Source organism: Phaseolus vulgaris, chromosome 4, assembly GCF_051622355.1.
Source record: "Phaseolus vulgaris cultivar YP4 chromosome 4, ASM5162235v1, whole genome shotgun sequence".
In the NCBI taxonomy this organism is placed as follows: domain Eukaryota; kingdom Viridiplantae; phylum Streptophyta; class Magnoliopsida; order Fabales; family Fabaceae; genus Phaseolus; species Phaseolus vulgaris.
The window spans coordinates 13,151,105-13,173,741 of NC_143501.1; the positions used below are offsets into that span (position 1 = coordinate 13,151,105).

Genomic DNA, 22,637 nt, shown 5'->3' on the forward strand with positions numbered 1-22,637 from the left:
TAGATTTGTTGTTTTAAAAGGATTTTTTTTCTTTACGGTATTTATTTTATTTTATTTTGATTTTGATTTTGTTTTGTTATATTTTATTTTTACTTAAGTTTACATAGTTATCTTTAAATTATTTTACTTACTTTTTTTACAGTTATAATTTTCTGTTTTATTTTGTTTTTGTTTTACTCTTAGTATTTATTTGTTATTTCAAGTACTTTATTATATTGTATTTTTAAGTTTTTATTTATTTTTGTTTTATAATTTTATTTATTCATTTTGTTGTTGTTTTTATTGTTTTCTTTTATCTTGTCTTTAGTTTTTATTTTATTCATATTTTTGTTATTTCTTTTCTCTTAGCGTCATTTTAGTGTTTTATTTTATTTTTAAGTTTTAATTTGTAGTTTAGCCAGTTATTGATTTTATTTTAGTTAGTTATTTAAATTATTGTTTATTAAATTTTTGAAAATAAAATACTCTATTTTTCCCCACGCAACATGGTAGAAGAACAAGCATCACCTCCTATGAGGACACTTGGAGATTATGTCATGTACCAATGGTCAAGACATTTTTCTAGTATTGCAATACCTGTTATTGCCAAGGCCTTGAAAATAGATCCCGATTTTCTCACTCTCATAAGTGCCTATGAATTTACAGCAATGGAACATGAGGATCCATATTCACATTTGGACACATTTTATGAATTGGTGGGAACAATGAGTTTTCTATAAGCTGATATTGAAATTGTTTATATGCGCTTGTTTCCTTTTTCATTGGCAGGAAAGGCTAAGGAATGACTCAAATCACTTTCAAATCAGAGCCTCACTAGCTGGGAAGATGTAGAGGAAAAAAATTTGTAAAGATTTTTTCCAATCTCTCGCTACATAAAAGCAAAGTCTGAAATCTCTATGTTCGGACAAGGAGCATATGAGGTCTTCTGTGAGACATGGGAAAGATTTAAGACGATATTGAGAAAGTTCCCAAATCATGGGTTTGAAGATATTGCTCAACTGAGTATATTTCTTAATGGTCTCGAATTTGATATACAAATGTTCCTAGATGCTGCAGCTGGCGACACAATGATGGCTTTTGATGTAGAACAAGCAACAAGGATTATTGATGCATTGACATTAACTGATTATCAAGCCCCACATGATAGACAAGATATTCAGAAACTCTTGTCTCAAAATAAAATTCTCACAAGCAGATTGAGCAACTAACCGTACAAATGTCTAAATTGCCCCAATTACATGTTGTTCATTCATATCAAAGTCAGAGTCAACCGATGATGTGTGATTTTTGTGGAGGTGATCATCATAATGGTCACTGTTTCTATCATAACAACTCATCTGAAGTAAAAGTAAATTAAATGGGTGATCAGGGAAGGCAAGGTAGTTTCTCCAACGATAGTAATTATTCTCAAGGTTGGAGAAGCAATAAACATCAAAATTTTGGATGGAATCAAGATTATCGTTCATCCAATATGCAAGGTCCTTTTCCAACAACAACAACCCCTATATCCTTTAGATACTGAAAAACTAAATAAATCGGAAGATACCTCGGAGAAATTCATGAAAGCTATTATGGCTAGTCACGAGAATAATATGGCGACAACCATAAATATAGATGTTTATGTTAGAAATGATGGCTTCAACAAGATAGGGGGTGAATTATTTTATCAAAGATTTTCGGAAATACTTGCTTCAAAATGAATTCTTAACAAACAACTCAGATAAACACTTAAGGAAGGCAATCAAACAATCTAACAGAAACAGTTATCAGAATTTCAACCGGTTAAAGTTACGATTTAATCGGTTGTTTATAGTAGCGAAATATCAAACAGTTAGAGAGTTTGAGGGAAAGAGAGATTTACACACAGGATTTATACTGGTTCACTCAATCATTGAGCTACATCCAATCCTCAGTCAAACTACTGAGTATTCCACTATGTAACCAAACACAGATTATACAAACCAAACCATAAAGAGGTGACTTTGAATCACACAAAGCCTACTCACCCCCTTTGCACAAACAACACCTCTAGACAGAACACCCTCTGTCTTTACAGGCTTTCAAATACAAACAGAATGTAATATGAACAATTACAAGATACTAAACAGGATAGAAAGTATCTGGATTTACAGAACCAGAAATCCTATGATCAGCACTTGTCACCACACAACAAAGCTTAACAACAATCTTGCTTTTTAAAATCCTTTCTTAAAATCAAATCTCTTTCTTAAATCTAAATCAATCCTTTGAAAAGCTACCGTTCAAGGCAGATTTGAACAACTGAATCAATTTAAACAGGTTTTCAAAATACTGTTATGAAAACACACATTTAACCGGTTGAAACCACTATTCAATCGGTTGAATGAGTCGAACAGTTACACAAGTGATTCAAAAAGTAGTTTCACAACTTCCAGACAGCTAAGTGACTAACAACCGGTTATTTCGATAAATCAATCGGTTGTTTTCCCTTTGCTTGGAAAAACACTTAGTTTCTTAAAACAATTTTAATCAAGCTTTGTGTAGGCTTTAAGAGCTAATCTTACAAAGATTCTAAACACCCTACACTTAAACCCAAACCTAGAAAGTAGCACAGCTCCAGGCTTCATGAGGGTTTGATACATCAAAGCTCCCATCTTCAACATTCTTCCCCTATTTGATGGAGACAAATCCTTGGGATGCTTTTAGGAATGTTCTTTGTTTAGAATCTGTTGAGTCCTTCATTCATTGAACAAACACAGGGTAATCTAATCCAAGACAGATATATAGCATACACCAGTTCTCACTAGGTGATTTCCAAAAGGAACATCAACCACAATCAGATGAGAAACTAGCCATCATACAAGAAATTTATAAGAACAGTCGGTTATTTCGCAGATATAACCGGTGAAAATTCTGTAAACCAGAACTAACAGATTAACATTCTTCAAATTTAAACCAGTTAAAATAGTTTATAATAACAATGTTCAAAAACAGTAAAAATCACAATTAAGAAAATTACAAATCCCAACAACATTTCTCCCTCTATTGGTCTCATCAAATAGACAAATGGTAGGATTTAAAACAATATAAGGAAAAATAAAATAAAATTTAACAACAATTAAGCTAGAATGAAGGGCTATCCTCCCTTTGAAATTGCAGTTCCAGAATCTGTCTTTGAACTTCCTCAATTTGCTCATCCAGTGTTGAAAAGCGTGTATCCATGTTGCTGAACCTTAACTCACACATATCGTAAAGGTTCCTTTGATTGTCAACAAAGGTGTCCATACGATTGATCATCAATCTTTCAAAGGATGACATGCTAGGCATTCTTTCACCTATATTGATGTCATTGTGATAATCTTCTTGAGTTTCAACAACAGGTTCATCTTGCATTGTTGTCTCCTCAGGTTCATCACCTTCATTTGTTCCACTCGGACCAACTTGATCACTATCTTTGCTCACCCATCTTCCATCAATCTTAGTAAATCCCATCTTACTAAGGGATCCACTGTTGATTTCACTTGAGGGCTTGATTACCTCAGCTAGTTCTCCTTCTATGTTCACTTCAAAATAATGAAGAAACTTAGAAATCAAAATGGCATAGGGATAATGAAAGTCACATAACCTCAGGGGTTTTTGCATGTGCTCTTTGATTGTGTGAATCTAGTTGATCTTTACTTTATTCATGATACAGTAGATCAAAAGGAGATCTTCTTCAGATAGGGTTGAATGGTTGCTCCCCTTAGGTGTGAGAATCCATGAAACTATGAAAGCCATAAGCCTTTCATCAAGCTTTAGTCCACCAACTGAAAAATTCCTCTCTTTGGAGTGGGGATTCTTGAGACAACCTTTGTAAAACTGGATTTTATTGAAATCTTCCACTACTCCAAGGTTTCCCCTATTGATTCTTAGTCCAGAAGATTTAAGTCCAGTCACAGCAGCTCATACATCACTTGTGATGACCATCTCTACACCTTTGACATATGAAACAAGTGAGTCACCATCAAAATGAAGGTTAGTGTAAAATACCTTCACCAAATCTGGATATGTGTTTCCAGTAAGCTCTAGGAATCTTTTCAATTTTTGTTCCTTGAGAATACTTCTTACAGAGTCCAGCTTTTGCTGCTTCATCCAAGTGAAAGAGACCATTTTGGGTGTGTTCACACTCTTTCTACTTGTCTCAAGTAGATACTTGTTTATGAGACCAACATCACCTGAAAACATCCTTCAAGTTTTCCACTGCTCTTAACATCCCTGGACTTCATTCTCTTTGCTGAGGGAGGAGTTCCAGCCATTGCTCAAATCAGAAACAACTTTGGCACACTGTAGAAAAAGCTCAAAACAGAGAAGAAAAGAAAAATAAATTCTATGTGTGAAAGAATACTGCAATTGTATGCACTTATTTTATAGCTAAAAAACCTGGTCAAGGCTGGTTGTATTCAACACAGAAAACGAATCAAATCTTGAACCATAAAGCTGACAGTGTCAGACAAAACAGAAAGGTACAGATTCACATGTGATTTTGACTAAGCATTAAAGGCAGTTTTGATTTTCAAGATTTGAAGGAATCTGATCTATTAATAGCAGATGTAACAAAGGTAAACAATATTCAAACATTCAATTAATACAATTTTTACCACACACATCACTAGGTTAAACATAATTATAAATCATAATTTTTAACATTTAAAAATAGATTTGCCCAGTGATTGTCAGATAGAAAATAATTGGTTGAATTTCTGTTTTGAAACAAAATTTTAATTTCATATGCTGCATACAATTTATATTACTTACCATGTTAACAAGATATCAAAAGTTTGAGGAATAGGTGGAGCACACAGTAATTACATATTGAGACATAAAGAATAACATTGGATTTGAATTCAAGTATCAATTGTTCTCAACAAGGAATAAGACTTTTATTCTCATATTTCATATTTCCTAATTACAGAAAGTTCAAGAAATCAGCATTAGATCTTGGCATGTTGACATGTACAGAGAGCCAGTCTTTGCTGAACCTTTTCAGAAAGAATCAGAAATATGCAAAACAAAACTTTGTCAAATTACAAGATTTGATCCCTTGAAGAATTTGGGACCTTCAGTGTTAGAATTATCTTTTGAACCAGTAACGCATCTAGGAATCCACTTAAAGATGCCCTTAGGTACAAGAGTTTTATGAAACCTGCAGTGCCTGACAGAATGACCTTTCTTCATGGAGTAGAAGCATGTAACAACTGGTTGAAACAATTTTTTAACCGATTGTTTTTCTGATACACTTGAAAAAGGTTAAGTAATTTTATTTTGTTTGCTTTGAGGGTAAAAACCCAAACCTTCTTTTCCAAAAACATATTTTTGAGATGCTAGAACATCTTCAAAATTGGACTTTCCAGTTGTAAGCTTGTCTAAGGTCTTCAAAAGGTAGTAAATATTCTTTTCAAGAAGTTCACAATTTTCACAAGCTTTTATCTCACAACTGCAAGAATAATTTTTGTAGATTAACTCCATATTTTCAAAATCTTATTTTGTCTCGCTTAGCTCTTTCTCTAGAGACTTAACTCTTTTTTCCAACTAGTTATTTAATCCTTTCAACCGGTTGAGAGAAAGTGTCAATCGGTTGGCTTCATCAAGAGTTTCATAAAAAGCATTAAACAATTGATAGTAGGTGGTACCTTTACTTGATGAGGTAGAATTCACACTACTTGTTACTGATGCTAGAAGACAAAGATAAGTGTCCTCATCATCTGAAGAACTTGAGGATGAGACATCATTGTCATCCCATGCTACATAAGCTTTCTTAGCTTTTCCCTTTTTCTCCGTTTTGAAGTCACTCTTTTCTTTAACTTCATTGTTTGGACATTAAACTTTGATGTGACCATGTTCTCCACAGCCATAACAAGTATACTTGTTAGAATTGAATTCACTAGGGTTTTTTGAATCATACCTTTTAGAAGCTTGTCTCTTTCTCAAGAATTTGCTGAATTTTCTTGATAACAGACTTATGTTCTCTTCTTCACTGTCACTGGAAATTGGTTGTTGCTTACTAGCTTTAAGAGTTATGCTCTTGTTGTGCTTGTCTTCACTTTCTTGAACAACAAGCCTATGAATCTCAATCTCATGCTCTCTGAGTTTACCAAACAGAGATGCCACAGTCATTGAGGTGAGATCCTTTGATTCAGAGATAGCAGTGACCTTTGGTTGTCATGTTCTATCAAGACATTTCAGTATCTTGATGTTGAGCTCCTCTTCATCAAACTTCTTACCAAGACTCATAAGATGATTCACAATATGAGAAAACCTCTTCTGCACATCACAAATAGTTTCTCCCTTTTGCATTATGAAGAGTTCATACTCTTGAATCAGAGCATGCTTCCTAACTCTCTTAACATCAGTTGTTCCTTCATATGTGACCTCCAAAATGTCCCACATTTCTTTAGCAGAACTGCATTGTGAAACCCTGAAAAGCTCATCACAGCTTAGAGCAGATGTTATAATGTTTTTAGCTATCCAATCAAACTTAACTTTCTTACTTTCTGCCTCAGTCCACTCGAATGAAGGTTTATGAACTAAAACATCATCTTTCTTAACTTGAGGTACAAAGGGACCATTTTCAATTGATTACCAAATGCCCTTATCGGTTGAGTGTATCAAAATTTTCATTATGACATTCCAAAACTGGTAGTTAACCCCACAAAACAGTGGTGACTTGTTTATAGAAGCACGTTCCCCAAAAGGCATTTAATCAACCATCAGAATTTTTTTTCAGAAAATAGAAACAAGGACTTGAGTAATTTTCAAGAACCTAGCTCTTGATACCAATTGTTAGAAATGATGGCTTCAACAAGATAGGGGGTGAATTGTTTTATCAAAGATTTTCGGAAATACTTGCTTCAAAATGAATTCTTAACAAACAACTCAGATAAACACTTAAGGAAGGCAATCAAACAATCTAACAGAAACAGTTATCAGAATTTCAACCGGTTAAAGTTACGATTTAATCGGTTGTTTATAGTAGCGAAATATCAAACAGTTAGAGAGTTTGAGGGAAAGAGAGATTTACACACAGGATTGATACTGGTTCACTCAATCATTGAGCTACATCCAGTCCTCAGTCAAACTACTAAGTATTCCAATATGTAACCAAACACAGATTATACAAACCAAACCACAAAGAGGTGACTTTGAATCACACAAAGCCTACTCACCCCCTTTGCACAAACAACACCTCTAGACAGAACACTCTCTGTCTTTACAGGCTTTCAAATACAAACAGAATGTAATATGAACAATTACAAGATACTAAACAGGATAGAAAGTGTCTGGATTTACAGAACAAGAAATCCTATGATCAGCACTTGTCACCACACAGCAAAGCTTAACAACAATCTTGCTTTTTAAAATCCTTTCTTAAAATCAAATCTCTTTCTTAAATCTGAATTAATACTCGTTGTATTTTCTCTCTTGTTTTTTGATTTGAAAACAAAGTCATATTTATAGCCTTTGAAAAGCTACCGTTCAAGGCAGATTTGAACAACTGAATCAGTTTAAATAGGTTTTCAAATTATTGTTATGAAAACCGGTTGAAACCACGATTCAATTGGTTAAATGAGTTAAAAGTTACACAACTGATTCAAAAAGCAGTTTCACAACTTCCAGACATCTAAATGACAAACAACCGGTTATTTCGACAAATCAATCGGTTGTTTTCCCTGTGCTTGGAAAAACACTAAGTTTCTTAAAACAGTTTTAATCAAGCTTTTGCAGGCTTTAAGAACTGATCTTACAAAGATTCTAAAAACCCTACTCTTAAACCCAAACCTAGAAAGCAGCACAGCTCCAGGCTTCATGAGGATTTGATACATCAAAGCTCCCATCTTCAACAATTTAGATGGAACAGATGGCCAAACAAGTAGCAGAAAGACAAAGTGACTAGTTTTCAACCAACTCCCAAACCAACCCACAAGAACATTGCAATAAAATTGCCTCTAAAAGTGGTAGAATAGAAGGGGAAAGGGATGGTAATGAGGTAGGGGTTGCAAAAGGGAAGAAAAATGAGATTGAGGGAAAGAGAGATGAAAAAGAAAGAGAGAAGAAAAGAAGTGAGGAGGAAAAAAGTGAAAATAAGGAGAGAGGTGTTCTTGAAAAAAATTTATCATATCCTCATGCTCCTTTAAAAAAAAGAGAATGAGAGAAAGTTTTTTAACAATTTGCTCCCTAGAAATTATTTGGCAGGAAATCTGAAGAAAAATTCAACATTTGAGAGATTTATGAAGAATAAGAGCTATATTGAAGAGATAAATAGAGAGATGGAGGCTAGATGCAGTATCATGACTCAAAAAGGCTTGCTTCAAAAATCTAAGAATCCAAGAAGTTTTAATCTTCCCGTGTTTATTATCTGTGGACAGGGCCATACTGGATTTAGGCAATTTGGAGGTTCAACCCACCAAGATGAAGTTAGCAGAAAGATCCATCAAATATCCTTATGGTGTGGTTAAAGATGTTCTTGTAACGAGGAAGAATGCACACTAAAAGATGCAACAAAGGGACTTGTCCACCTCGAAATAAACAAGCGTCAAGTTAGATGACGTTAAACGAGCAGTTACTTGGAGGCAACCCAGTCCACTTTTTAGTTTTATGTTGTTTTCTTACCTTTGTTGCTTTTATTTTTCAAAATCATGTTTTCTTGCAAGAAGTCTCGCCCAAGCGAGTTAAATCTCGCTCAAGCAAGAAATTTATGAAAAGAAGAGTGCTCTCGGGATTTTCTCGCTCATGTGAGATATGTCTCGCTTGAGCGAGTTTGACAATGAAATTATCGCTCAAGTGAGAAAATTCTCACTCAAGCGATTTTTACGTCAAAAAATGGTGTTTTCTCGAAGGGATTATCGCTCAAGCAAGAAAAATCTCGTTCGAGCAAAATTTTTATGCAAAAAAAAAAAAATCTTTCTCAAAGGTAACCCACTTCCTACATGCTTCCTAATCATTTTGCAGCTTATGTAGTTTGACCTAGGGACAAGTTCTATTATTCGGGGGGGGGGGGGGGGGGGGGCAGATTCAGCAAAACTATAGATAAAGATTTTAACAAAAAGCTGGATGACTGCTTAGGAAGAGAGGATTGAGCAAAAATGTGGTTTTATCATTCTAATTCTCTTTTCTTTTCAGTTATTTGTATTTTTTATGTTTATTTTTTATTTTATTTTTTGCTTATTTTGTTTTTTTGTTTATTTGTTAGTTTTATGTATTGAATTATTTTTCTTGAATAAATTTTAGTTTTATTTTTTTTGTTTTCTAGTTTTATTTTTCTCAAATAAAAAAAAACTAGAATATTAATTTTGAATTGTGGAAAAAAAGAATTTGTGTTTAAATATTAAATAATAAGATGAATTAGACAAAGGTTAGAAAAGAAAATTTGATTGAATCCCTATTCAAATGTTATTGAAATTGTGACACATAAAAATTTAACAGAATGATTGATTGGGACAGAGAATGACAAAACAAAGAGGAATGAGGCCAATTAAACCAAGTGAGTGTGTGAACCTTAGACAATTTTGAGAGTTTTGCTGATGGATTGACAGTTGTGGTTGCTTAATTTTTATTTTTTGTTACATCATAAAAGACCATGAAGATGATTAAGGCATTTGTTTTGTTTTAATTAGGAACCTAGGGCCATATAGCCAACCTTAATTTTATTAGAATTAATTTTTTATATTTATTCCCTTTGGGCTAAGAATTGTTGTTATTATTTCACCCTAACCTTTGATGATATAGTTTCCTACCCTTTAGTATGTTTAAGGAAGAAGAACATAGATGCAATACATATAGAAAAAGGGAATGGTTGGTTCTGATTGTTGAAAGCTCAAAAAGTTGAGAATAGGAAGAATCTATTGCTATTGAAAAAAAAAACAAAAAAAAAAGAAATAGAAAATAAAAAATAAAAAATTCATCATGAAAATCATGAAAAGATAGAAATAAAATGTGGAAAAGTGTGAACTCAGAAGAAAATGGTGATTAAATAACATATATGTTTTCTATAATTGGATTGTATGTATGTTCTTATTCTTTAAGATGTGCATTTTGTTATCTGAAAAAATCAATATTTTTTGGAAGCCCAACCTCATCACAACCCCTGGAAAAGACCTCAGGATTCATGTTTCTAATATGTTTGTGATTTGAAGATGAAATGAAAAGCAATTGTTATTTGTTATGATTTAGTGAAAATAGAGAAAAACACTTACTCTGAGCTTACGAGAAGATATTCCTTGATGAATTGTCATTTATTTGTTTCGATTTGATCCCGGAAGTTGATTGTGTCTATATTTTTCTATATTTGAATTTGGAAGCATCATAAGTTTCTAATTTGATTTGTTGTTTAGTGAATTAAGTTGTTTGCTATTTAAATTCAAATATATTCATTTCATTTTCTTGAGGACAAACAAGATTCTAAGTTGGGGAGAGTAATAAGTGTCTAATTAGGTCATATTTCATATTAAAATATAGGCACTTATAAGTATTAATTGCTAATTTACATAAAAAATAATCCCTAATTTATGAATTTATACCTTTTTACATTTTTTAATGATCTTTAATGGAATAAGAGCATTTTATTCCCAAATTTGATGTTAATTGCAAGTTTCTAGGAAGAATGGAGATTTGGACTAAAGAAGAATGATATACGCTAAAAGGAGAAAGTTGGAAGGCCAAGAACACACAAAAGAGAGAAAAAAGTTCAACTCAGCAGTGAGAATGCGTCAGATTAGTTGGGCTATTTTTATGTTTTTATCAATAAGCCCATGAGCGCGACGCAGGAAGTCACATAACCCTAGAAAATTAGGTTAAATAGGGGGCTAGAGGCACAACCCTAGTGTATCAGATTGAGAGGAAAACACCATTGAGTGAATTGTAACCAATTGAGAGAATGGAAGGTGCTAGAAGTGTGCGTGGCTAATTCTACCTATTGGGATTGGGAGTAATTTGTTCAAAACCTTATGTATTGAGGTGATATTTAATAATGATATAATATTTTGTTCTTGATTGATTATTGATATTGTTGTTTTGCTTTTAAATATTTGTGACATGTTTGATGATCTTTAATCTGAATGGGAAGTAGTTTTAGGGTTCTGACCTAAACAAAAATACTTAACATATTTGAATGTTAAAAATAGACTTGAAATGTTAATTGTTATTAATTTCTGAGCTTGATTCTAAGTTTTTCTTATAATTATGCTAGGGATCGATATTTAGGGAACATTCTTAAGAATTTTATATGCGAGGAATCAATGTAAATGACTTTTATACGAGCATCAATTTCAATCAAAGAACATAATGTTAACATGCTAATCAAAATACGTAAGAGTGAGATAGATGAAACTTAATCCCTAATTTTCCAACTTGAAGCAACCAATTTTTTGTCTGTTTTCTTATTGATCATCGCCAACACAACCACTTTTAACAAACTTTTTATTGTTCTGCTTTATATTTAGCGATTATTGTACTTGATAAGTCACTGTTCCTTATGTGAATGATATCCGTTCTGAGGGACAAATTATTACTTTTGACTACAGGGTGCACTTGCCGTAAAAAGTCATCAAGGAGACTCCAAGATGAGTGGTGTAGAGACGCCACTTGAAGTGTAGTGCACTCAAGATAAGACCCAAGAATAATGGGAGACTCAGCTCACTAAAAACTCTGACAGATTTTCTTTACTTTCAAAATTCAATGTGTAAAAATACATGAGGCAAGATACCCTTTATGATGGAGGACCATCCAGAAAGACACATATTTGTTGAACCAAGTGGTGTCAAGCTTTGAAGAATCCAAACCCTTTGAAGGATGATGAAGGCTGGCTGTGCTTGCTGTTGCTGAGTTGTCCTTTAGATAGGATCTGGGGTAGATTTAATGTGTAATCCACTCTTGATTGAATCCAAAGCATAAGCACTCTCAATCCTTTTAAAAGAAAAGTGTTTTTCAAGCTAAGTGAAAAACAACCTGTTGTTTTGTCGAAACAACTGATTGTTTTATACTTAGGTGTTTTTAGAAAAGGTTGAAAACTGTTTTTATGGTTGACTTGCTGTTAAAACCAAAACAACCGATTGATTCGTGGAAACAACCGATTGTTTGTTTTGGTACCATAACAGAGAAATGGTTTGTGCTTTGACTGCATTAAGTGATTTTCTAACTGTTTACGCTCCAGTTTTTAATGCTTTGACCAATCTTTAAATGCAATTAATCGTTTGTTAAGATTTGATAACAAACAACATCTTTGATATATACAAAAAAAACAGATTTGAGTTTTTCACAGATTTTGAGTTTTTTAAAGAGTTGAGATTGCTTAGAGATTGAGATTGATCAAAGAGTGTGAGCTAGGATTTTCTCTTGTATTGATTTCAGATTTGTTCTCTAAACAAGTGTAATCCTTGTATCTGTTGAAAGAAACCTTGTGTGTTTGCTGAGAAGTGTTGTGTGTTCTTGAGGGGATCAAGATCAACATTCTTAGTGTTGGTGTGTTGACCAAGAGGAGTGTGTGTGTTGAGGGGATCAATGTCACTTCTTTAGTTATGGTGTAAGTGATCTAGGTTTCATTGCTTAGTGGAATTCCTCATTGGTTTCTGAGAAGACTAGATGTAGGTTTAGAGTGAACCAGTATAAATATCTGTGTGCATTCTCTCTATCCTTAATCTCTTTAAATTCAGTTTTAATATTTGCAAACTGGTATAAACATCCGATTGTTTCTGTGAAACAACTGATTGTTTATCTGGTGCTGTTGTTTTTGCTTTGTGTTTTGGCAAACTGAATTTCTTATCATTTATTTCTCGAAGAAATTTCATTCTTGGATTAAAAGTTTGCGAAAACCCTCTTTAAACAATTCACCCCCCTCTAGTTTAAAGCCATCCTTTCTAACAATATTGGGACTTTAACTAGGGTCATGGCTAGAAGAATGGAATAAGAAGAAAAATGAATTCAGAAAACTCTATTTTTATGGAGAACTAATTTTTAACTTTTTCTTCCAAATTTCTTTGTCTTATAAATTTGTACAAAGTAGTATAGGCTTTATTTTGGGCTTGTATTCCGACCATTATCTTGGGCCATGTTTTAGACCAATTTTTCCAATTAGAGTAGAGTGTAAATAGAAAAAGAAAGAGTCTAGCTAGAGTTAGAATTGGGTCTCCTTGAACCCAATGCAATTCTAGACCATCTGAAGAGTTTTTTTAGGGTTGAAGCTTGCACCTTGCCTGTCTATAGCACTATAAATACAAGTGTTAGCACTCTTGTAAAACATATTTGAATTGGTAAAGAAATGCTGCCCAAGAAATTCCCACTGTCAAGTTTGCACTTCTATTAGTGTTTTGCTTGAATCTTCTTAGGAGTTGACCTAACCTCTCTTAAGATTCGTTATCATTCTCCATACACCAATACTTCACAATTTCTTTCACCCATTTTACATACCCAATCCCACCAAATTTCGCACCCCAAAATACAAAACAAAAGACTCATAGCAATGCAAGCTAGGATTGCATCACTTTATATAGGAGAGAGTGACTTGGGGAGCAAGAGTGAAAGCGGTACGGGTGTCATTTTTTAGAAACCTTATAGAAGGTAGGTTAAAGAAACCCTAAAGGTGGGCTGGGCAAAGACCCAAATTACTAAGCACACCATACTCTAGCTTATTCTTTTATTTGGACCCCCAAAAGTCAGCCCAACTTATTTACATAAACTGATCTTTTAAAAAGACCATAACAAAGAACATTTGATGCTTTAGCCTATGTCTAGTTCTTCTTCTGGTGAGGTCCTTCTGAAGTTTGGTGGGGCCTTGTCTTGGATGATGAGATGATTGACTTAATTGTGAAGTGTTTGTTGTGTCCTTGGTTACCTCATTGTCTAGTTGGGTTGTATCAGAACAGCTGCCACATTAATATGTTGTCCTCTTCCTGGCTTCATTCAATATGTATTATCCCCATGTGCACTAAGATCAAGCCATAACTGACATGTTTATAGATAAAAAAAAAGTATTATTGATTGGGTATCTTGTGTTTATAATTTTAAAAGATTTTAAGCAAGTTACTGCATCAATGTACCATTCAACAATATGAAAAACTGACCATTTTAGTTTTACATGTTATCCATGACCAAGCTTTAGGTGGTGCCACTATGAAAGTTTCAACCGAATCAAGAATTTAAAAACTATGTTGTTTCTATGTCTCTAGATCTTACTAATTATGCTTACCCACATACAACCCCACATCCTATTTCCAAACTTAAATAATCGCAAACTCTTAAACTGTTTAAAGTGGGATTTTGGTAGATAGTGAGTTCACCAAACCATTTGTAGCATTGATTCCATACAAACCATGTGATATTGCACCCAAAAAACAAATGATTGACAATTCTTATATCCCTATGACACAACACACACATAGTGTTTTCTAGCTTTATGCCACTAGTATGCAAATTATCTTTAGTTGCAACGCTGTTTAGTAATGCTTTCCATCTAACAAATTATTCAGAGTGTAGTGCCTTAATATTCCAAAACTGGTCCAAAATAATATTGTTTTCCCCATTGTCCTCATTCTCTAGCAATTTATAAGCAGATTTGACAATTGATGACTATTTTACAACAAGTGTACCATGTTAGAAGTAATAATTTGTCCTTAAGAAAAGATATTGAACCTACAAGGAATAATTGAATTATCAAGTAAAGATTCACTAAGTAGAAAACAAAATAATAAAGTTTGTTGGGAGTTTGTTATAATGATTGAAAGAATTATAAAGAAAGTAAGTCAAAGAGTTTGTTGGTTCAATTGGGAAAATTGGGATTGAGGTTCATCCTTCTTACTCTTTTGTATTTTGAAAAGCATAATAATATTTTATCCTTTAATTGATGTTGATGCCCATATAAAATTCATTTATATCGATTCCTCGCATATAAAACTATTAATAGAGTCTTCTAAATATCGATTCCTTGCATATTTATAAAAACTCTTTAGGATTACGATTAGATGTTGATAACAATTAACCTTTCAAATATATTCCTAGCATTCAAAATTTGGGTAAAAAACATAGAAATACTTTTCAGTCAAATCTAAGGATCTCGATCATGGTGAACAAACATAACAAATAAAATGACAATACTAATCATCAATCAAGAACAAAATATTATAATTAAAAATCACATCAATACATAAGAGTTTGAACAGATTAATCTGAATCCCAAATGGTAGAATTAGCTACTCATGTTAGCCATTACAAGCATGGAAAACAAGAAAAGAAGATCCAGGATGTTTCTCCTTGACGGTTACCTCCTCTAGGGTTTTCTATCACCTCCTATTCTCCGAATTGATGTCTAGGGTTGTGCCTCACACCTCATGTTTAACCTAGTTGGGCTTGGACTAAGTGACTTCTCACCTGGCGTGATTGGGCTCGCCTGGGCATGTTGGATGAAAATAGGCCCAACGTCTCTAGAGTGATCTTGCTTGGGCGTGATTGAGCTCACTTGGCGAGATCCATTGGGAGCTTCTGGCTTACCCGAGTTTGAGCGAGTATTTGGAGCTTTCCAGCTTTCCCTTTATATCTTGTATATTCTCCTTTTTCCCTTTCATCTCCTATTTTTCCTAAAATCCTGAAATTAACAAAAATTTGGGAATAAATTGTTCTTATTCATATTACAATCACAAAATATTTAAAAATGTCTAAATTCATAAATTAAGGGTTATATTATAGTTATTTTATCAATTAATATCCATAAGTGCCTGTATTTTAATATGAAATATTACTGAAATATGACACTTATCAACTTCCCCCAACTTAGATTTTTGCTTGACCTCGAGCAAAGTAAATAAATATAACTAAATCATATTTGAATTTAAATATCAAAAAAACTTTATTCACTAAACAACAAATAAAATTAGAAACTTGTGTTGCTTCCAAATTTAAATATAGCAAATTATAGATACAATCAACTTCCAGAATCAAACTAAAACAATAAAATGATAATTCATCAAGGAATTTCTTCTCATATGCTCACAGGTAAGTGTTTCTCTCTATTTTCACTGAATCATAACAAACACAATTGCTTTTCATTTCATCTTCATATCACAAACATATTAAAAGCATGAATCTTAAGGTCTTTAACAAGGTTATAATGAGGTTAAGCTTCCAAAAAGTATTGTTTTTCCAGATAACAAAATGCACATTTTAAAGAAGAAGAACATACCTACAATTCAATTATTGTACATATATGTTATATGATCACCATTTTCTTTGACTTCACACTTTTCCTCATTTTCTTTTTACTTATTCATGATTTTAACTTGAATTTTTCTTTCTCTTTCTTTAATCAATAAGAATAAATTCTTCCTATTTCTAACTATTTGAACTTTCAACAATTAGAATCAACCATTCCCTTTCCTTCTCTCTCTCTCTCTCTCTCTCTCTCTCTCTCTCTCTCTCTCTATATATATATATATATATATATATATATATATATTTAATCTATGGAAATATATTATTCAAGGTTTAGGGTACAATAATAAAAAAAAGTATTGGCTCAAAGGGGATAAAAAAATGAATTCTAATAAGATAAATGTTGATTATTTTACCTTGGGTTCCTAATTAACACAATTGCCTCAATCATCTTCATGCTCTTTTATGATGTAACATAAAATAAAAATTAAGCAACCAAAACTGTTAGTTCATCAGTAAAACTCTCAATATTGTTTAAGTTTCACACACTCACTTGGTTTACTCATTCCTTATTATTTTGATATTCTCTGTTTTAATCAATCATCCTGTTAAATTTTCATGTATCACAATTTCAACTAAATTTGAATAGGGATTCAATCATATTTTTTTTTCTAAGTTATGTCTAATAATTTCATTATTTTAAAATTTAAATACAAAGTCTTTTTTTTCACAATTCAAATTTAATATTGCAGCTCTTATTTATTTAAGAAAAATAAAACTAGAAAACCACTTAGCAAATAATTTAAAATTGAAAATGATTCAAGGATATAATTCAAGCCATAAAAATAACAAAATAAGCAAAGAAAATTATTCAAGAGTAACAATAAAAGCAATTTAAAACAAAATAACAAAAAATAAGCAAATAAGAAAATACAAAGAAAAAGAAATAAACAAATAATACAAAATTTAAATAACTGAAAAGAAAAGAAAAATAGAAAAATAAAACCATATTTTTGTTAATCCTCTCTTCCTAGGAAGTCATCTAGCTCTGTATTAAAGTCTTCATCTATAGATGTAGATGACCCTGCTTCATTTGCTAGATCTATCCCTTGAATAATAGAATATGTCTTCAGGACAAGCTACATAAGCTTCAAATTGATCTGGAGGCGTATAGGGATTGGGTTGCCTAGAAGTTTGTACTTTTAGACCGTTAAACTCGCTCAAGTGAACTATATGTTTTTGTCAGGCGAGATTGTATAAGTGAAATCTCGCAGAAGCAAGATTTGTCCTTCTTGGGCGAGATTACTGTAGAGACCACCCCTTGTGTATTTGACTAACTCACCTATGTGAGATTAATGCACCTGGGCGAGGTTCCCTACAAGAGATACTAAGTTTACACCGTCAACCTCGCCTAGGTGAGATATATTACGCTTGGGCGAGGTTCCCTGCATAAAAATTGAATTTTACGTTGTGAAACTTGCCTAGGCGAGACATATGACGCGTGTGCGCCTTTGCATAAAAACATGGTTTTTTAAGGATAAAAATCAAAACAAAGATAACAAATCATCATAAAACTGAAATATGTATTGGGTTGCCTCTTAGTAAGCACTTCTTTAATGTCTTATAGCTTGACGCCTATTTATCTAGGATTCATTTAAAAGAATCATCGTAGTGAGGTTTTCCTTTTCATACCCAAATATGGCTTTACCCTTTCACCATTTACTACCCAGCTTCTATGTGATATTGGAACTTCTGACTTTATTGCTCCATAAGGCATAACCTCCTTCACAATATAAGGGTTTGACCACTTGGATTTTAACTTTCTAGGAAAAAGTCTCAATCTAGAGTTGAATAATAGCACAAATTTGTCAATATGAAAATTTCTTTCCACAATCTTCTTGTCATGATATTTTTGTGTGCGTTCTTTATAGGGTTTTGAGGAACTATATGCATTTAATCTCATCTCCTCAAGTTCCTATATTTGAAGTTTTCTCTTTTCTCCAGCAGCTTTATCATTTAAATTTAACGTCTTCATTGCCCAATATACTTTGTATTCTAATTCCACTGGAAGATGGCATGCTTTCCCATAGATCAAATAAAATAGAGAAAGAGCAGTAGGCATTTTATATGCAGTCCTATAAGCCCACAAAGCTTCATCAAGCTTGATTGGCCAACCTTTTCTAGATGATGCCATTGTTTTCTCTAATTTTTTTTTTTATTTCTCTATTAGAAACTTTTGCTTGGCCATTTTTTTGTGGATGATAAGATGAAGCTACCTTATGACTAACCCCATAATGTTCTAAAACTTTCTTCAACTGGGTATTACAAAAGTGAGAACCATCATCACTTGTCAATACTCTAGGAGTACCAAACATGCAAAAAATATTCCTTTTAAGAAATTTAATGATTGTTTTAGAATCTGCATGCTGTGATGAAATTGCTTCAACCCATTTAGAGACATACTCAACTGCCAATTATATATATATTCATTAGAAAAAGAAGATGGCAATGGTCTTATGAGATCAATGCCCCAACAATCAAAAACTTCAATTTCTTGAATATTTTGTAATGGCATCTCATGCCTTCTAGATATGCTTCTTGTTCTTTAACACATGTCACATCTTTGTACTAAAGCATGTGTATATTTGAATAATGAAGGCCAAAAGAAACTTGATTGAAGAATTTTTGCAGCTGTCTTTTCCCCATTAAAATGTTCTCCATATGATAAATTATGATATTTCCATATAATTTTCTTAGCTTCATCTAGTGGGACACATCTTCTTAGCAAATTATTTGCCCTAATTTTAAACAAATGAGGGTCATCTAAATCAAATTCGTGCAACAAAAGTATCCATCTTATAAGCCTTGGTTTAGAATCATATTTATTCAATAAATATTTAATTGCAACAGGATCAGTAAAAATAATAACTTTAAGCCTATCAAATAAGATAAAAAAAATTTCAAGTGCATACACTATAGCAAGTAATTTTTTCTGTTGTAGTGTAATTACTTTAAGTTTCATTTAAAACCTTGCTTACATAATGTATGACTTGAAAAATTCTTTCTTTCCTTTGTCCTAATACTGCTTCTAATACATAATCACTAACATCACACATTATTTTAAAATTAAATTTCCAATTAGGAGCAATTAGGATAGGTGTAGTAATCAGCTTTTCTTTCAAAATGTTAAAAGCAGTTAAACAATTATCATCAAATTTAAAAGAAGTATCCTTATTGAGAAGGTTGCACATAGGCTTTGGAATCTTGAAGAAGTCCTTAATAAACTTACGTAAAATCCAGCATGCCCTAGGAAACTTTTAATTCCTTTAATGTTAACTGGTGGAGGTAGCTTCTCAATGACTTCAACTTTTGCTTTATCTACCTCATTCCCTTTATAAGAAATTTTATAGCTTAAGACAATTCCTTCTGTGATCATAAAATGACAAATTTCCCAATTTAGCACAAGATTTGTATCCATACATCGCTTCAGTATGATGTCAAGATTTGCTAGGTGAAAGTCAAAAGAAGACCCTAACACAGAAAAATCATCCAAGAATACTTCAACGCATTTCTCGATCATATATGCAAAAATAGAAAACATATACCTTTGGAAAGTTGTTGGAGCATTATGTTATAATTATAGGCTTTAAACAAGAGGGGGGTGAATTGTTTACGAAAGATTTTCGCAAATATTGAAAGTCAAAAGAAGACCTTAACACAGAAAAATCATCCAAGAATATTTCAACACATTTCTTGATCATATACGCAAAAATACACACACCTTTGGAAAGTTGCTAGAGCATTATGTTAGAATTATAGGTCTTAAACAAGAGGGGGGTGAATTGTTTACGAAAGATTTTCACAAATATTGAAGGTATTTTGAAAGACAATGAAGAATCAATCAATTAGAAATCAATTCAGCCAATTAGAAAATTGTTTTTAACTTGATTGCAGAAAATCAACCAGTTGTCTTTGTGAAACAATCAGTTGTTTATATCAGCAATGTTGAAAATCAAAGCAAAAGCAAATTTAAAGAGTGTAAGGTTTTCAAAAAGACAATCGATTGAAAACACGAAACAATCGATTGAATTGGCTGGACAATAAAGTCAAACAAAGTCAAGCTTTTTCAAATCCTTTTTAAAATACATTGAATGTAAAACAACGAGTTGAATAGAAATTTCAACAGGTTGATTTTTCACTTTCCTTAGAAAACACATATTTTTCAAAAGGATTAAAATCAAACAACCTTGGATCATCAATTAGAGTGGATTAACAAATTCAACAACTCTAGACACACACACAACCAACAATAAGGATCTTCATGCATTCCACTTGGATTTGGAGACAGCAAAGCAACTTGTTCAACAATCTCCCCCTATTTGATGAAGAAAAATCTCTGGTTTGTTTGTGTTGTCGTTTTTGAATTTGACAGATCCTGCAAAGCAGAAATTATGCATATACAAGGCATACATAGCAGCAGGATAAGCCAGGTTTGAAAATCACCCAAAAACTAGTTTTCTGCATAATCTATTCAATAAGAAAACCAAAAAACAAAGTATGGAAACTAGTGTTAAAACAGTGGTGAATTGAGGTGCAGATAAAAGATAAATCAGAGCCATAGCAGCAACATAATAAACTGAGCAATAACAACAACATTATAAAACAGAGTTATAGCAGTAAATAAAACACCAGAAACCACATCAATCTCCTCCTATTTTTCTTCACAAATAGAATTTGAGAGAAGGGATAAAAACAGAATTAAGAGAAAAAAGTGTTTATCAAGCTTAGGCAAAATAAACATTGAAGCATGAAATTCATCAATCATCCTTGCCATATTGAAGCTCAAACAGATGATTCTGAATAGCTTCAATCTGTTCATCCAGGTTCTGGAATCTTGCCATACAAAACTCATGATGGCTTCTTTAATCATATGTAAAGTTGTCCATGCGGCTTATCATCAACCTTTCAAAGGGTGACATGGAAGTGATACGTTCATCCATGTTTCCAGCACTTGGACCTTCATTGCCTTGCTTTCTCTCCCCAGCTTGTTGTCCATCATCACCATCAACTCCAGCAGCAGTAGCAGCTTGCTCCTCTCCATCATCTTCAACATGAATTTCACTTAAAGAACCAACTTGGTCACCATCTGTCCTGATCCATTTACCTCCAATTTTTTTTAATTCCATCGTGTTGAGTGAACCATCATTAACTTCATGTGATGGCTTCACCATCTTAGATAGCTCCTCCTCAAGATCAATTTCAAAATAATGCAAAAACTTAGAGATAAAAATAACATAGGGATAGTGGTAATCACTTAACCTCATAGATTTTTGCATGTGTTCCTTGAAAATGTGAATCCAATTGATCTTGATTTTGTTCATGATGCATTAGATAAGAACTAGATCCTCCTCAATCAGGACCGAATGATTGCTCCCTCTTGGAGTCAACATCCAAGATACAATGAAAGCAATAATTCTTTCATTTAGCTTCATGCCTCCCACAGAAAAATTCCTCACTTTGGATTGAAGATTTTTTAGGCTGCTTCTATAATACTGCATTTTGTTGAATTCTTCTACAACCCCAATGTTTCCTTTATTAATTCTTAGCCCAACATATTTTAACCCAGTTACAATAGACCATACTTTTGGAGTTATCTCCATTTCATTCCCTTTCACGTGTGAGCAAAGATTATCACCAACAATATGGAGTTTTGTATAGAAAAACTTCACTAGATTAGGATATATATTCCCTGACATCTCTTGAAACCATTTCAACAACTACTCCTTCAAGACTTTTCTCACTTTAATGAGGTTCTGCCCTTTCAGCCAGTTGAAGGTGATGGCTTTCCTACAAGATTCATGTAGGAATTTCTCTATCTTCTCATCATCCCCTAAAAACCAGTTTTCAAGGTTCCCACCCGTTTTAATGCACGAATCTTCATCCTTTTTGATGAGGGAGGTGTTGAATCCATGAGACAAAGGTGAAATTTTAGAGAAGGAAGAGAACCCAACATATTCAATAGATGTAACAGAAGAAAACAATGGGTTGATCCTGTGAAAAATCAGTTGAACCAACACATGTATTTAAGTGGAAAAAAGCAATTAAGATACATTGGCATTTAGTGGGTTGTTTTTCAACATAGAAAGAATATGTTGCAGTGGGAATATGCCATACGCCAGCCACAAACAGATTTGTCAGTGACAACATAGTCCAGATTTTACCATCCATAAAAGGCACTTAAATTTCTAAGAAGCCATGGAATATATTCGATTTTGGCCAGAATAACTCCCAATAAGATTGTATTCAAAGCCAAAATTAATGTAATTTTGACTCATAACAGATTTTGAATGAAAAGAAACAGTTGTACCCATGCACAAAAATTCAAAACAACTTTAATACAATGTTGCCAAAACAATCGGTTGTTTCGTGAAAACAATCAGTTGTTTTACTGAGACAACAATTGAGAATTTCACAAACCAAGGATCTTT

General features: G+C 32.9%; 1 pseudogene; it reads right to left on the bottom strand.

Annotated features, from left to right (window-relative positions):
* Positions 1 to 876: 876 nt before the first annotated feature.
* On the bottom strand, positions 877 to 982 carry LOC137838963 (small nucleolar RNA R71; annotated as a pseudogene).
* Positions 983 to 22,637: the final 21,655 nt, after the last annotated feature.